This window comes from Odocoileus virginianus, chromosome 22 (genome assembly GCF_023699985.2).
Source record: "Odocoileus virginianus isolate 20LAN1187 ecotype Illinois chromosome 22, Ovbor_1.2, whole genome shotgun sequence".
Lineage (NCBI taxonomy): Eukaryota > Metazoa > Chordata > Mammalia > Artiodactyla > Cervidae > Odocoileus > Odocoileus virginianus.
Genome location: NC_069695.1, coordinates 18440316 through 18456806, shown reverse-complemented (window position 1 = coordinate 18456806; position 16491 = coordinate 18440316). Strand labels below are relative to the sequence as shown.

Genomic DNA, 16491 nt, shown 5'->3' with positions numbered 1-16491 from the left:
TTTAATTTTAACTCCCTTTGCAAACTGGCCAGGGCCCATTCTCCCTTGGTAGACTGGTGAGATTTCTACTCAGCTGTGCTTTTTACTAATCCTCATTTCTGTTCTGAGAGGAAAACGTGAGTGGGGCCAAATGGAATTCTTTCCCCTCCTGAATCGAATAACCACAGTTTCTGAAACTGTCTCAAAAGAATGTGAGTGTTATCATAAATCATTGGGTCCTCAGGCCCAAATTCAAGCTTCCCTGGTGGCTCAGATAGTGAAGAATCCACCTGCAATGCGGGAGACACTGGTTCGATCCCTGGGTTGGAAGATCCCCTGGAACAGGGCATGGCACCCACTCCAGTGTTCTTGCCTGGAGTATCATCATGGACAGAGGAGGCTGGCGGCTACAGTGTGTGGGGTCACAAAGAGTTGGACAGGACTGAGCGACTAAGCACAGCACAGCCCAGACCCAAAATCAGACAGTGAAGTGAAACAGACATTCTTATTTGTTGTGATTTCATCACTGGTATCACAGGTGAACCAAGGCCTAGAGATTAACTTTCAAATTGAGCTTGCGTCCGATCCTGTCTCTGGGCTTCCTAGAGTGCGCTAGTGGTAAAGACCCTGCCTGCTAATGCAGGAGACTTAAGAGACTAGGGTTCAATCCCTGGGTCGGAAGATCCCCTGGAGGAGGGCATGGCAACCCACTCCAGTATTCTTGCCTGGAGAATCCCATGGACAGAGGAGTCTGGTAAGCTACAGTCTATGGGGTCGCAAAGAGTCGGATGCGACTGAGCGACTTAGCCCGCTGATCCTGTGTGTCTCTGACTCCGTCTTTTCTCTCTGCGTCTGAAACCGTTCATGTCTTCAGTGAACACAGACCTCGTGCAGTGTAACACAGGTTCCTGGCTCAGCAGTTGCCGAGCCCCCTCCAGCCCTTGCAGCATGAGGATGTTGTCTAAACAGACGGGACTCTGCGTGGTGGGCTCTGGAAACTCCTCACCCGGTGCCAGGCCAGTTCTTAGCTGGAATCGCAGCGTGGTGGCTCCCAGGCTCTGCCTCCTCAGGGGAGGAGCACGGACAGGTGACCACGCCGTGGATTCTTCCTCCCAGCACGTCTTGATCATCTTGGCCACAATTCAGGAACGCAGAGGGCAGGCTCCTGCGAGGTGCCTCAGTAGCATCCCACCAGGACAAGCATTTATTTTCCCCTCTTTATATGCACACAATCATTCTGTCTGCTTTGTCTTTAAGTCACTGATGGAGGATGATTTTTTCTATTGTGATAAGCACTATGCATCGGAGTGTTAGGTGAAGGAAAAATAGAGCCTCAGGCCTCTCAATAAATCAGTAGCTTTTGTATCTTACAGAAGTCCCATTTAGTCAAGTAATTCTGCGTCGAGGCTGTAATTGGGGAGGGCACAGAGAAATAAGGGCCTTGTGGGTGTCCAGGTGCCCAGTGTGAAATGGTACCTGAGGGCTTATTTCGTAGTTTTTTTTTGAAGGAAAGTGTCCTTGAAAGAAGCTATTAAATGTTTCTGCATTCTTTCAATACAGTATCGAAGTTGTGAAAGGTTAAAGTAAGAAATTAATTTGATGTGAGAGTCACTGCTTGTGTCTAATTAAAAATAACTCTTCAGATTAGCCTTTCAAAAATTTTGTTTAGAGATTTCTGTTCTATCTAATGTAAAGTGACAGTAAGAGCAAGCATCGTGTTTTCAGTGAGATCAAATTGAAACCAAGTTCCTTTTTTTCTTCTCTGTCCCTTGTGTTTATTTGTGATTCTTAGGGATAATGCAGTCCTACGATTCACTCTATATCACACTGTGACTTTTCAGCTTATTCAGTAAATGCAGTCCATAGTTGGAAGAATGTAATGTATGAAACCTCACATAGTATGTGGTTTAGTTAGAGAGTGATCTTTAAAAACTACTTTTAGTAAATGAATGTTTTTAAGATAATTGAAAGGATGACATTTGGAAAAATGAAGTGGAATGATTTGAGGTGTCTTCTTTTTGTTGTTGTTTTAAAGCTTGAATTCTGATGGTCTTCCCAGAGCTGTGTCTTCTGCAAAACATTTCACCCCAAGCATACCGATTTTTGTCTAGGTAAATACTGTCTCTGTCCATAAAAGACAAAGAGTTTGCTGAAATTCCTGTAGGAGTGTTAATAGTAAAGCTGACACACACAGCGTACTCGTTTTTCATGATTAAGATTTGGTCAAAGTCTGGTCTACGTGTTAGTGAACATGTGCTTGTCTTAGGTATCACCTCAGTAGCTCTAAAATACATGATACAATTGATTCTCTGTTTGCAAGGACTCCAGCTTTGTTCTGGATATCTACTTATCACAAATAAGACCATTGTCATGACGGAGCAAGGTAACAGATAGTTAGGAAGAAATGTCTGTTTAAAACATTATTATAGGATGGAATGTATAATTTGTCTTTGACCATGTGACTCTGAAGCTGTGATTACTTTCCTTACATCTTTAATGAAATTCACTTCTACTAAATGTGATCTTCAAACCTTACAGCACTTTCTTCCAAAAAGATACCACACGTCCAAAGCAACTTTTATAGGGAAACCTCTAATGATACATCATTATCACGGTGAGATTAAACCTCTTTGGATAGTTGAGGCCATTTAGTGGAAATTCAAGATGAATATGGTTCAGTATTGGGTATCATAATCAAGGTGAATTTGAATGCTAAGATCTAAAGAACCCGTGCTGGCTCAGGAAGAGAGAACACTGTCAATGTTTAAGCCCTTAAGCAGGGCATGGTAGGCTATTGTCTCCATCATCCTGGTTCACACTGGCCTGGAACAACTTTCCTTTGGCTCCATGGTGACTTGTTATGACTGTACCTTCCAGCATCAGTGACTGTGTGGACCGAGGTTAGAGTAAAGTGGTGCAATCCAGTGCTTCAGGACACGGAACCGATCTTCTATGAATGGAGGGCAGGGCTCTCCTCCCTTTTTTCTGAAGATCCCAGTTGCCCAAGGATCTTCATAAACAGGTCAGTGAAGGCCAGGAGCTGGGAAGCTTTATCGTCAGCTGTTTCCCAAGGAGACTCTATCTGAGTGGATAATTTTGATCTAAATGTGGAGAGATCAGGAGTCCAAAGGTAAGTAATTTTTCAGAAGAATTATAAAGTGATAAGGAGACAGCATAGGCCTCCTAAGGCAATTGCTGAGTTGGGGGTGTTACTGGAAGCACAGTGTCAGAGAGTGAAACTGAATAGCTACTTATTTCTTAAAAGTGACAATGGAATCTTTAAGGACATAAGTGCCATTTGAATGGTCATCATAGATTGGGAAGTATTGGAGGAGGAAAGACAGTAACTTGGTCAAAGGGCCAGAGGGAAATGAAGTGTTTGAAGGTAGGAAGAGGCAGAAAAAAAGAGAAATGGGGAAGAGGACTACTGAGCTCATGATGGTAAAAATGACAAATTTTCGGATAAGGAAATGAAAGAATCAGAATTATTTAAACCAAGTGTAACACAGAACAGTTTTCATACAGACTCTGATTCTCAGAAGATGAATGTGAGATCATTTGAAATTCCCGTGGCGATGTACCAAATCTGTAAAATGTTTGAGATGGAAAGGTCAGCAGAACTCTTTCTTTTCTGAGCATATATGATGTTAAACTAGCGTTTATAGAGACAACTCTACGTGGCTTTAGGTGCCCAGAAAGTTTTAAAATTAGATATGTTTTGAATTGGGGAAGGAGGGTGTTTGTTTTGTATTGATTTTGCCTTTTAGAAGTTTTAGAGTTGATCAGTAATCCTAATTAATTTTATCAGTAGGAAAAACTAAGTGGAAGATTATTGTTAAATAGAAAGCATGGAGTTGGGACCATGAAACAAACAAACAAAAATGTACATGAAGATAAAAGAATCAGTACTAACAGTGAAAAGTGAACCAAGGGCTGGTTGTTGTTGGCATAGACCAATAGCTTCCAGAGTTGCTGAAAAGAATGACTTGAAAATTATATGAAAAGGAGATTGGCTCTGAATCTTGTGCAATTTGACTTGTGCCAGTTGCACTGGTTGTGCCTAAGTGAGATGACTGTGTACTTCATTGTCCAAAATGGGACACTTTTGAAAGTGAAAGCAAGTGCTGTCCGATCATGTCTGATCAGCAGGTATTGTTCAGTTGCTCAGTCATGTCTGACCCTTTGCGACCCCATGGACTGTGGCACGCCAGGCTTTCCTGTCCTTCACCATCTCCCTGAGCTTGCTCAAACTCCTGTCCATTGAGTCCATAATGCCATCCAGCCATCTCGTCCTTCGTTGTCTCCTTCTCCTCCTGCCTTCTATCTTTCCAGTATCAGGGTCTTTTCCAGTGAGCTGGCTCTTCGCATCAGGTGGCCAAAGTATCGGAGCTTCATCTTCAGCATCAGTCCTTCTAATGAATATTCAGGGTTGATTTCCTTTAGGATTGACTGGTTTGATCTCATTGCAGTCCAAGGGATTCTCAAGCATCTTCTCCAGCGTCACAGTTCGAAAGTATCAATTCTTTGGTGCTTAACCTTTATGGTCCAACTCTCACATCCACACACGACTACTGGAAAAACCATAGCTTCGACTCTATGGACCTTTGTCAGCAAAGTGATGTCTCTGCTTTTTAATATGCTGTCTAGGCTTGTCAAAGCTTTTCTTCCAAGGAGCAAGCGTCTTTTAATTTCATGGTTGCACTCACTGTCCACGGTGATTTTGGAGCCCAAGAGAAATAAAGTCTTTCACTGTTTACAGCAGGTATAAACTGGAATTTTTCTAAACAAGCCAGCACATATGGTCATCCTATGCCTGAGTCCAGATGCTCTGAAATGCATCCTGTGTTTTCTAAAATGAATATCATTCTGGGACAACATTTAAGTAGTTTTCCAATATTATCAAGAAACACAAAAATCAGTTAAATTAGTATATGTCTCAGTTATTGGGGTTCATATATTAGTTACAAAGGAATTGGTCCATTTTGGTCCTATGCCGGTTTCACTTGCAGCCTCTCCAGTATTGAAATGATCAACTCTGTTAGCATTTTGTTTTTTTTTTAAGTGGATTTCTTTCATTTTATTTATTCAATTAATCTGCTGAGCAGACTTTATATTTGTAGGTAAGAATAGAGAAAGACACCGAAAGGTTAATAGTTAAACTGAAGTCTCAGTGATGAGGTGACTCTCATCCTGAAGAGGGCTGAGGCATCCTGAACCTGGAGAGGTCCAGGTTTTTATTTATCCCAGATTGCTGGATCTTAATTCCCTGACCCGCAAGCAAACCCATAGCCCCGGAAGAGAGAGCGTGGAGTCCTAACCGCTGGACTTCCAGGGAATTCCCCTCTGTTAGCTTTGAAAGAACCAAGTCAGTGTTGAAGAGCATTTTCCTGGCTCTGCTACTGACTTCGGCAAGTTATTTGGCTCTTCAGCTGCTCAATTTCCTCATTGGGGATAATATTAATAGCAGAATTAATCTAGTAGACTTATCATGAGGATTAATGACATCACTGTAAGTAAAGACCTTGGAACAATGACTGCCACACAATAAGATTTATATATGAGTTAATTTCTTAATCTTAATCTTGCTAAATCGTGTGCTAAATTGCTTCAGTCATGTCCGACTCCTTGCAACACAATGGACCATAGCCCGCCAGGCTCCACTGTCCATGGAATTCTCCAGGCAAGAATACTGGGGTGGGTTGCCATTTCCTTCTCCAGGGGATTTTTCCCAACCCAGGGATGGAACCTGTGTCTCCTGTATTGCAGGCAGATTCTTTACCTGCTGAACTATACCCTATTCTCTGGTTAGAGGTACAGAATTTGCTTTAACATCTATTGCTTGCACTTTGTATAACCTCTTTTGTCCTTAGGTTTTCTAGACCTTAGGAATGGGGAGAATAATACCTTCTGGATACGCTGTCAAGATTTAATCAGGTGAAATGGGAACGACGTAACAGTGTTTGGCTCAACCTGGGCGCTCGATAAGTGTTTAGTGTTTTCCCTTTCCCTTCCAGAAGTCAGGTAAACATCAGCTAGTGATTGCATCTTCCTTGTAGGTCTTCGACTCAAAGAGAATACTTGAACAAGTATGATTTTTTTCGTCTTACAGATCGAGTTTCCAAGACAAGCTTCTGTAGACAGATGTCACATCCTTTGCTCATTCCAAGATGTGGGGGTTCATTAAGTTTTGCTTTTGAGACTGAATTGATTTCTTTGTCCTCTGGGTCCGGGAAGACAGGCAGCTTCGCTGGTCTCAGCTCCACCTTGCTTGCCTTTTAATGTTAACACCTCACTACACTGTTCACAGATGGGCTTGTTGCATTGGGAGCATGCTGCTGTATTACTGAAAATGCTCTTCATCCCAGCAAATAGCCTGCTACTGAGAAGCTCACAGACCTGTATTGTAGTACTGTTTCCTCATATCCTATTTTTCCTGATTCAGGTTAAAACCATACAGGCAAAAAATGTCATTCCCAGAAGTAAAAAAAAAAAACAAAAACCCAAAACTTGTAAAAATGTTAATTCCTGTAATGTGAAAGCAGAGGTAGTAACTGGCACATTGGGAAATTATTCTTCAGTTTTTACAGCATCAGAGCCTAGCTGTGCAATCCTGGGCAAGTTACATAACCTCTCTGCGCTTCTATTCTTGATCTGTAAAATGATGGAAGTAGTAGTTCAATCTCATTGGGTGGTACAGAGGATAAGATTAGTTAGTACATGTAAAGCACTTAAAATACCTAATCAGAACGTAGCAAACACCTAAAGGGTTTTGTTGTCATTATTTTAAGCCTGCATGACATCTTGATTGTACATATCTCCCTATGAAAAGTCTAGCCTGTTGTTTGACTTCCCAATATAAGAAATATAAACACTTGAGAAAAATAAAATGTTTCCTTTATTAGTGATCACTAATGATTAGAATTTAGAGACACAACCTCTTAGGTAAGGCACATAACTTGTTTGACTTGTAAGTGGAGAATTTTGTTTTATTTTTATTTGTTCTTCCTTGTTGGATTCATATGTGATTACATTTTTCTCACCAGCTGCATCCTTAGCAGAATTACTAAAAGGCTGTAGTTTACCACCCAAGCCCAAGAGCTATTGGAAATGGGCAATAAAATCAAGTTTTAATAGAAGTACAGCATAAAAGCAACAGTCATCCTGTGACTTCCTGCCCTCACTATGCAGTTGAGTTAGTAATCACTGGCACATAGCTGCTAATAGTCAAAGCTGGCTGTTCACGGCTTGCAGTAAACAAAAACTGTTTGCTCTCCTGGGCTCAAAGCACACTTCCTCTTGTCAATCATCTTGCTTCTTTCCTTCCTAGGAATCTACTCAGGACCCTTTGTGTTGTGACGGAAGCAATACTTTCACTTCCAAACTTTTTAATTATGAAAAGGAGATCTGTTGAGATCTAGACACATATTAAAACTTATTTTAAAACCTGCTTGTAATTAAGAGTATTAAATAATAATAATTTTGCTATAATTATGCAAATGCTATGACTTTGGCTGTATTCATTCACCCTTCATTTTCTCTTCCTGCTCTATCTGTAGCCATGCAGTATCTTTCAGGTTTTTAATTTTCATTGGCATAAGAACTTTTGAAGCTGAGGTTATCACACTGGTGAGGCTAGTTTTCATTTATCTATAAATGAATTACTACTATGTGAAAAGTATGATGAAATCATCAGTCAGTATTCAACATGAATATAGGTAGATTCCATTTTTTCTGCTGTCAATTTTCGTAGTTTGTGTCTTTCAAAGAATTTGTCCATTGCATGTAAGTTGTTGAATTTCTTGGGTTATAGTTGTTTATTGTTGTTGTTGTTGTTTTTGTTTAGTCTCTTAGTTGTGTCTGACTCTTTTGTGACCCCATGGACTGTAGCTCACCAGGCTCCTCTGTCCATGGGATTTTTCCAGCCAAGAATACTGGAGTGGGTTGCCATTTCCTCCTCCAGGGGCCCTTCCTGACCTAGGGATCAAACTTGTGTCTCCTGCATTGCAGGAGGATTCTTTAGCACCGAGTCACTGTGGAAACCCATAGTTGTTTATAGTATGCTGTTAATGTCCATTTTCTGTCTTGAGGATTTTTAGGGCCATCCTCTTTTTCTTTCCTAATACTGCTAATTTTTGTCTTTTCTCTTCTTGATAAAATAGCTATAAGTTTACCATTTCTGTTCATCTTTTCCCAATCCTAGCTTTTAAACAATTTTGCTCTTTCATCTGTTTAATCTTTCTTGCGTTAATTTTTGTTCATTCTTTTGCTCTTTCATCTGTTTAATCTTTCTTGCATTAATTTTTGTTCATTCTTATCTCAATTATTTCTTTGCTTTGATTTATTTTGGGCTTAATTTGTTCTTCTTTTACAAGCTTCCTAAGATAGAAGCTTAGGTCATTCATTATAGACCTGTCTTCCATTTTAATAACCATTTAATTCTATAAAATACCCTCTAAGGATTGCTTTAGCAGTATCCTACTAATATTGACATGTTGTAGTTTTCTTATTATTCAGTTAAAAATATTTTCTGATTTCCCTTGGGATTTCTTCTTTGATATATGGGTTTTTTAAAAGTGTGTCCTTTAACTTTCAATACTTAGGGATTTTCTAGATATTTTTCTTTTCTGATTTCTAAATGAATTCCTTTGTCATCAGAAAACATACTTTTGTATGTTTGTATGAGTTCCATCCTTCAGAATTTATAAAGCTTTGTTTTGTGATCTGGCATATTATTCATCTCGGTGATACTCCTGTAAACTTAAAGAGAATATATTTTGCTCTTTGGTAAGAGTATTCTAAAAGTATCCATTAAGTTGATTTGGTTGATGCAATTTAAGTTTTCTATTTTTCTTGATTTTCTGTCTTATTCTATGTGTTGTTGCTGAGCATGGAGTATTGAACTCTTCAACTGTTACTGGGATTTCAGTTCTAAAGTTTTTACTTCAACTATTTTGAAGCCTTCTGTTTCAGTGAATGCACATTTAGGATTGTCAGGATCTTCTTATGAATTTATTTAGCTTTTTATCTTCAAAAAATAGCTCTCTCTGTCCTTGGGCATCCCTTTGTCCTAAAATGTGGAAGTCATAGAGCTGTACTGTTCAGACATCCTTCCCCCAAAGTCGCACACTCAGTCCACAGGCCCGGCTGCCACACAGGCTGTGAAATGAGTTCATAAATTCATTTAATTTTCATCAGAGCCCTGGGAAGCAGATACTAGTATGATCTCTGTTTTATCCTTGAGAAAAGTGAGGCTTAGAGGGAAGAAGTTTCTGGAAGATCAAACAGCTTGGAAGTGACAAAGCCCTTGACCCTGTGTCCTTCCCTTCTCCTGCCTTGCACTCTTGACCTTTGGTGATCCTTTCTCTTTTACTGCATACTACCTTGTACTCGATGTTTCTGTACCTGTCTCACCAGTTTGTGAATTGATGGAGGATAAGAACCTTATGTCTTTAAAGCATTTAACGGAGTCCTTACCCACAGCCAGTTGAGAGGGAGGAAAGGAAGGAGAAATACTATCTTCTTCGTTTCTCATTTTGGAAAAGAAATAGCCCTAACCTCTTAGAATTAATTGCCATCAAAATGCATCCTTATCAATAAGATTAATCTTTCATTGTGACTTTGTTTTACTCATTCGAGTCAGCTGACAGGAAGTGTGCTGTCCTATAAAACAACACATGGCAGAAAGAAAATATTCATTATCGTTCTGTTGTCCAGTGTATTATACCTAGTAATGATATTCTTTGGGGTAATGTGTTCTGTGATATTTGCTCCTGTTAGTCATGCCTGTAAGTTCTTGTCCCTTACCGGATTGATTTTTGTGCTTTCTGTAGCATTAGATAAATGTTTATTGAAATGAGATATATAGTCTCAAATAATGATAGAAATAAGCGTAAGGAGACCCTGTAATCAGTAACTTGAAGTTTTCTTTTTATTCGTTAACCATACACAATGATATCTTGACTAAGTCTGTTAGTATTAATAACTAGGGCAATAAAACTGTTTTATAGAAAACAGCTAGCAGGGTACATCTGCTTCCCCAGGGAAGGGGGAGGGTGTTAGAACTTCTCCAAGAACTGCTTAAAGAGGTTCTTTCTTCATTAGATGAAGAAGAAACTTGAAGACCGGATGGTAGTTTCCACAGTTCACCCCCACTCCCCACAATCATGCATGTTTCTGGAGGCATTTAAGCCTCACTTGATAACCCTCAGTGTTGAACTCACAAGCTCCACGTAGACTGATATTTATCAGGCTGGAAACTACGGGTAAGGTGAGAAAGTCTTGTTGCTGGAAGCTGTCAAAAGTCGATTTAAAAACTTCTTTAAAATCATTAATTACTCAATTAAAAATTTCTCTAGCATGGGGGGGCGCCATGAGAGGAGGAGGGATGTAGAAAGCCTTAACATCAGTGTCTAAAATTCTAACTTAGAAAAACATAACAGACAGTTATTAAAGGTAATAAATTCTGTTTTTATTTGGTCGTGACTCTCTGTTCTTCAGAGATTCTTCTTCGCTGGCCAAAACCAGTAGAACTTTCAGGTTCAGTGATCACGAGGCGCTTCCTCATATTTTGAAACTAAAATGACTTCGTTCAAAACAAGCAACTTTAAATCTTGATATTCCACTTTTAATGCTTGTAGAAAGGCCTGTGGTAGGACAGCTCTTATTCTGTCTATAAAGCAGGAGCCAGAAAGAGTGCAGAGAAGGAAAGAGAAACTTGAAAGTGGGGTCCTATTTCTTAAGCAAAGCAAGAGAAACCCTTCGAAGAGGGAATTACGTTTCACATGACCTTTTGAGATTCAGGATCTTGCCTCTCGTGGTAATTTTATAGAATGAACAAATATCCACTCAAGTTGCTTTCTTCCTTACACGTAATAGATTAATGAGCAGCCATCAAAGAATTGATTTTTAGTCTCTAGTGACCTGAACTAGCCTGACCTGGATTCAGGCAATAATGTGAAGGCTCAAAACTAAATCTATTGTTCCAGGTCCCCATGACCCTCCTGTCTCCAGGCATGTTGTTATGTTATATTCAACATCAGTAGTCGGATCATAAGAGCCACAAGCGACCAAGTATCTCTAGCCTTCTTGTCTGGATGATGCTCTTAAAAAAAATCAATGAGTTCTCATCCAATCCCATCACCACCAAACTCCAACTTAAAGGGCAGCAAAAGAAAGAGAGTTTCCACTTTGAAAAAAAACAGGCTTGAAAACAGGAAGGATTTTAGGAACAAATTAAGCTAAACCTTTTCAGGGAAGTAATTCACATTGGATATTGTAACTAGTAGCAATGAGATAAGAAGTTTGTGGATATTAGTTACAGTATCCAATATGAATTAATTTGCTGAAAAGGTTTAGCTGAGTTTGTTCTTGAAATGGTTCCTCCATGAGTAAGAAGTTTGTGGGTTTCCCTGGTGCCTCAGATGGTAAGGAATCTGCCTGCAATGCAGGAGACCCAGGTTCGATCCCTGGGTAGAGAAGATCTCTGGAGAAGGGCATGGCAACCCACTCCAGTATTCTTGCCTGGAGAATTCCATGGACAGAGCTGCCTGGTGAGCTACAATCCACGGGGTTGTAGAGTCGAACATGGTAACACTTTAACTTCACTTCATTTCAAGAACCATCTTAATTATGTATTTAGAACTGGGTGACCTAACAAAACATACAGTCATATTTATCTGAAATGTTTTTCAGAGTTCCAACTTGTCTTAAAATTCTATCACATTGCATTTTTCCTGGGATGTTTTTCTATTAAAAAAAAAAAGTGGCTGTACATTCAATGATGTGATACATACTTGTTACAGGCTTACCATGTGTAGAGCTCTGTGCTTGATTTTGCCCGAAATGTTGCATTTATCTATTCATTTATTTAGCAGTTATTTATTGCATGTTACTATATGCTGGCATGCTGCGATTCATGGGGTTGCAAAGAGTTGACACAACTGAGCGACTGAACTGAACTGAACTGAACTGATGTGCCGGAAAGTGTTCTGGGTACTGGGGCTATTGTTAAAAACCAGCATTCCCAGTGAAGCCTTTGACTCTCTGGCAGCCTATGTGCCAGTGGGGAGGCAGTCAGCACACAGGCAAACAAATGCATATTTTGTGTAGTTTTGTATAGTTTATATTTTGTGTAATTTTGGAGAGAAGTGAGGAGAGATATTTGCTCTTGTTGTTGTTTAGTCGTCGAGTTGTGTCCAACTCTTTTGCGACCCCACGGACTGTAGCCCGCCAGGCTTCTCTCTTTTTATCCAGCTACTACTAATGTCTGTAACAGCCCCTGGGCACCTGGATGCCATGATGGAATGACCACATGCTCTGACTTTATTGGGCACAGTGTGGGGTCTTTTCCAATCATCTTACGCAGTCCTCACAAGCAGACATACAAAGCACGTGTTATTGATCCCACATATTCAGGCAAAGAAACTGAGACCCAGAGAGATTGGGTCGGTTTCTTTACTGAAGGCTAGTAAATGGTGACGGTTGTTTTGAATCAAACCCTTACTTTCTGACCATGAATCTCATGGTTTTTCTCTGCGTTTTACTTGATAGACATTGGATCAATCATCCACACAGTCTTTCCTTTCTACACTTCAGGTTAAGAAACTTTCAGGAGTTAGAACAACTTTTACCAGATCACAGCAGGTATAGGTTTTGATTTTGACTTTCCCAAAGTGCTTTTAATAAAGCCTCATGTCTACTTAGCGGAGAAGAGAAGGAAAGGGAAAAACCATTTCAAAAAATCACCCTTGCACACAGCACAGGTTTGTGTAAATCTCAGCCTTCTCGGGGCTGATTGCACTCTGCAGTCTTCATTCGGAAATGGATGAAAATTTGAGCCGGGACGCAAACAGGAAGGCTCATTGGTCTTGCAGGCACCACCTCTTTAAATAGCTCGCGTGCGCTGGGAATTGTTCTTCACTCCGAGGAGAGGCTCCCTCGCAGCCCTTTGTTTCTCTGGTCCGCAGAGCTGGAGGCAGCCGCGGGACAGATCCTGGCTCCCACGTGGAGAGAGAGGCAGAACTCTGCAGGTTTGGGCGGGGGAGTGGGGTGTGCAGTGGGCCGGAAGATGCCTCCCCACCCCTGGGCCATGAGGACACCCAGCCACAGAGATGTTTTGAGCGTCCATCTCCCTTGATAGCATTCATGACACTCTTAACCTGCTAAGAGGTAAGTTTCAGAGCACTTCCTCAATTAATATTTTGGACTATAGGCTAGGCTTCTTTCTGCTGACTGTCCTCCCCCCCCCCCCCCTTTCATTTATAAGAAGCAAGGAGAAAGCAGACAGTTGCTGTAACTTTTTTGTTTGTTTTAAATCCATTTTTCAGTGAATGCATGGGTGGGGCTCATAGTTTTTTTTTTTTTTTTTTTCATTAAATTATTGGTGCATAGTATTAAGTGACAGTAAGTGGTTAACTTTTTAACCTTTCACTGTTTTTGTTATGGTGTGAATGTAAGTTTCTAAAGCCCAAATATAGAAGGGAAGTAGGTACACCCTGTTACTAATTTGAGAAGACTGGTTAAAATGGGATCTTAATAGATGCTTAAAAATGAATGACTTGGAGGTGTTTTGCTTCCAGTTCCTGTTTTTGGCTGGGAGTGTTTAAACTGATCTAATCTTTCCAGATGATTATCTAATCTTAGAAACATCTGCTGAGGGAGACTCTATTACCCAAGCAAGCTCTTCCACCCTTTAATGGCATTAAAACATTTCTTTGGTGGGGCTACCAGTCTTTCCTCTGATTTCAGTGCTGGGGCAAATGGCGCCAAGGGGATATGGCTGAGTCTCTTGGCCTGGTTCATAGAGAAGACACGTGGGTGAGAAAGAGGTTCTCATTTTGTGTCTGCCCTGATCTGGTGTGGGGTTTGTGTGACTGCCTCTGTCCATTTCCTCTGATCTTTTCCTGCCCTCTTTCTGCTCTTTTCTTAGGCAGCTTCTTTGAGACATTGGTGCCTGGGTTAGAGTGTACACGCAACACCAAAAATTCATCTGATTAATCGCAAGCAGAGGGTCTACTTCAAGAAACACAAGTGCATGCTCTCCCCAGGAAGATTTCCATGGTCTGTTTACCTCGTTTCATGTTTAACTCTTAGAGCACTGTGATCCATACAGCCACGTGTCAAGGCTCCTTACTGCACTTCTGTTTTCTTTTTCTGCCTTTTCTTGTCCTCTGTGTTGTCTTTTGGGGGGAAGTGAAGAATCAGGAACGATGGTTTTGTTGTTTATTTGAAATCCATTTCCTTTGAATCAGATTAGAATCATTTGCTTCACTGTGTTCTGGGTTCTTTTTATTTAAGTAGCATCATCTTTATATTTTGCAAGTCTGTTTTTTTGTTGTTTTTAAATTGTTTTACTAGTGTATTTTGTCATCAAAAGTAAAGTCTACTTTGGCCTCATTGAGACTTCTTTTTAGATTAGATTGTGGTAAGAAAGCCTGCTTAACTGAAATACTGTCTTTGTTTGTTTTGCTTATTTATTTTTAGTTTTATCACAGATTTCAGGGGGTAGTAAGCATAACCAAGGTTCATGACAGGGGATAAATTTTCAGCATGATATCTAGGATTGTGGAAATAGCTTGATGCACTCATTTATTTGTGAAAATAAAGTTACATTTTTGTGCTTTGATGATTATTACTAAATAAAGAGTATGTAATTTTGAATCTTGAAAGTAGTAAGGAATTGGCTTTATATTTATAAATAGTTTTCAGTTTCACAGTTCTGTGGTTTCACTGTGACAGCCCCTCTAGTTCTGTATCTAATCACAGCCCTGCCCTCTCTGTATGTGTTCTATCTTTACAAAGTTGGTAACGCCCTGGTTAAACTCGAAGCCCAGGGATGAATTGAAGAGCAACTGTGCTAATCAAAGGCAAATTTAACAAGGTACAACTTCTCTTTAGATTTGAAAATATATAAACAAAGGACTTAATTTTTATGATCCTAAAGTTTTTTTAAAAAAAAATCAGATGGAAAACAGAATAACAACGCTTAGGTTACCCAAGCAAGCACAATTTTTGCAGATAAGGAATTCAGAAGGCAATGGGCATAAGAATGCAAGGCTCTAACAGCCAAGGTCCCAGCAGAAATCATCTGAAAGGTAATAAAATAGCTTAAAGGATGAGCTAAAAGGAAATCAGTGCCCCTCTGCAATAAGCTGAATGATGAAGTGAAGTACCAGATTTACTGGAAGGCCTCCTACTGACCTCAGCTGAGCTGAGTGCAGGAATGTGTTTCAAAGCCTGGTTAAACCCCCGGAGGTAGTGTTCTGAATCAGCCTTGCTGACGTCAACACAGACCCTGCCTGGAAATCTTCCAGAAGCAGGGAGTGAAGGCAGCTCAGTTGAGATGTGCACTATTGTTACAGGAAAAAGACACAGGAGGCAGAGTCCTGCCGTCTTGGGAGACAGAGCGCAAAAGCCTTTCAGCTCCCTCTGAAGGAGTTGTGCAACCTGAAGGTGAGACCGCTGACAGAGAAACCAGCGCTGACCATGGCCCCCAAGTGCTTGGCTAAACAGAAGGATGGAGGAGCGAGAGAAAGGGACTCGTTTCTTAGTGATAGAGAAGCCTGTGGATCATTGAAGGGGGAAAAACTATTGAGACCATGTGAGTGCTGATGAGATGGACTTCCATTGCTAGGCAACTTGAGTGATGAATTAATAATAAGCTTACAAAGCTCAGGTCCTAGACAGACTCAGGTCTTATAAGTGAGCAGGGTAAACAGGTCTTGTTTCTGTGAGCTATGAAGCTCCCTGTTACACACTGTCCGTTTATTAGATATAGACAAGTAAATGAACACAAAGACTTCAACTGGTTTTCTTTCTCTTATGAAAATAGGTAGTAAAATTGAGGTCAGATATGCAAAAGTCATCTCCTCCTTAAATGCAGTTCTCTGTTTTAGACTTTCCAGGAGTCCAGCAATCACTAGTTGGGACATGAGAAGTCCATTATTTTGCTTTAAAGGACAGAAGGTTCAGTATCCGTTATTTGTGTACTGAAGTGGTATTTAACTATCTGAAACTTCTGGAATAAGTAGGTGATAGTAGAGTTGTTTTCACCCTGTTTTTCTTCTTGTTCCATGAGTTGCAATGCTAATCCCAAAAAGTGCTTCCGTAAACTTGGACAGGAGTCCTAGAGTTATGGAGACAGGAACCCCATGCCAGTCCTGCCTGCTGAAGGTAGTTAGAAAGCCTGGTGTCAGGCATCCACAGGAGTGACAGGAATAGTCAGCCAGAGGCTTTGTAGCAATGTAACTGTAATTATCATGAGGCCAGCAGAGCGTGTGCGCGCTTCAGAAGATTCTTCTTGTGCATTAGCATGGTATGCATCAGTTGTCTCTCATTCTTTGACAACCTCAAATGATTCAGTAGGTATGAATATTTTGTGCTTCCCAGGTGGTGCTAGTGGTAAAGAACCTGCTTGCCAGTACAGGATACCTAAGAGACTTGGGTTCGATCTCTTGGATGGGAAGATTCCCTGGAGGAGGGCATGGCAACCCACTCCAGTGTTCTTGCCTAGAG

General features: G+C 40.5%; 1 protein-coding gene across 3 annotated transcripts in view; it reads left to right on the top strand.

The window, feature by feature from the left end:
- ARHGAP28 (Rho GTPase activating protein 28) overlaps positions 1 to 16491 on the top strand; it is a 135558-nt gene that overhangs the window by 21461 nt on the left and 97606 nt on the right. The window contains exon 1 of one of the 3 annotated variants that reach the window (XM_070452672.1): positions 12916 to 13146. The exons of the other annotated variants lie outside the window; for them this stretch is intronic. The gene's annotated coding sequence lies outside the window, so the exon portion shown is untranslated. Of the gene's footprint in view, positions 1 to 12915; positions 13147 to 16491 lie in introns of those variants that run through there. 3 annotated transcript variants of the gene reach the window in all.